This window comes from Pristiophorus japonicus, chromosome 14, assembly GCF_044704955.1.
Source record: "Pristiophorus japonicus isolate sPriJap1 chromosome 14, sPriJap1.hap1, whole genome shotgun sequence".
NCBI lineage: Eukaryota > Metazoa > Chordata > Chondrichthyes > Pristiophoridae > Pristiophorus > Pristiophorus japonicus.
The window spans coordinates 85,061,927-85,062,824 of NC_091990.1; the positions used below are offsets into that span (position 1 = coordinate 85,061,927).

An 898-nucleotide genomic window follows, 5' to 3' on the forward strand; every position below is an offset into this window, starting at 1 on the left:
GTGATAATTAGATAATTAGATAGATAGCTAGATAAATAGAGATAGTTAGATAGACAAATAGCTAAACAGGTAGGTTGGTAAGTAGGTATGTATGTAGGTAGACAGGTAAGCAGGTAGACAGGTAGGTAGGTAGACAGGAAGGTAGGTAGACAGACAGACAAACATAGAAATTTGCATAATACTGCAATCTCTACCAACCAGTACAGAATTACACTAGAAGCCTCTTAAAGTAATCAGATGAAAAGGAAGGTATGGTGGGACAGTGTGGTGGAGTTTGGGATCCTGACACTGTCTGCTCTGAGCTCAGTAGTTTTTTTTTCCAATTTCGTTCCAGATCAACTCTAACGCCAAAGATCACTTTGCGCCAATGTGTTTGATCTTAGGCCAAAAGGCCGAGAGGCGAAGTTGCACCGTTCCTGGAAATATTGCAATACCAGGTCGGTGCAAGGAGTGGACGGGGCATGCCCCTGATCCAGCTCCCTGTCCAAAAATCAATTCAATATCATGTCCCCATAGGGGATATTAAACTGATAAGAACAGATACTACACTTGATCTTAGCCAAAAGGCCGAGAAGCGATCAGTAGTTGCCCGTAGTGAACTCACACTGCTCCATTTTGCTGCTCACTGCTGAGCGCTCTCAGTCAGACTGCCTGTCACTTAATCCTCACTGTTCAGTCAGACTGCCTGTCACTCAAGCCTCACTCATTAGTCAGACTGCCTGTCACTCAATCCTCACTCATCAGTCAGACTGCCTGTCACTCAATCCTCACTCGTCAGTCGGACTGTCTGCCACACCATCCTCACTGTTCAGTCAGACTGCCTGTCACTCCATCCTCACTGTTCAGTCAGACTGCCTGTCACTCCATGCTCACTGTTCAGTCAGACTGCCTGTCACAC

The 898-nt window shown here is 45.9% G+C and overlaps 1 pseudogene; it reads right to left on the reverse strand.

Moving 5' to 3' along the window:
• Nucleotides 1-400: 400 nt before the first annotated feature.
• LOC139280466 (U2 spliceosomal RNA) lies at nucleotides 401-579 on the reverse strand (annotated as a pseudogene).
• Between the last annotated feature and the right edge of the window lie 319 nt (nucleotides 580-898).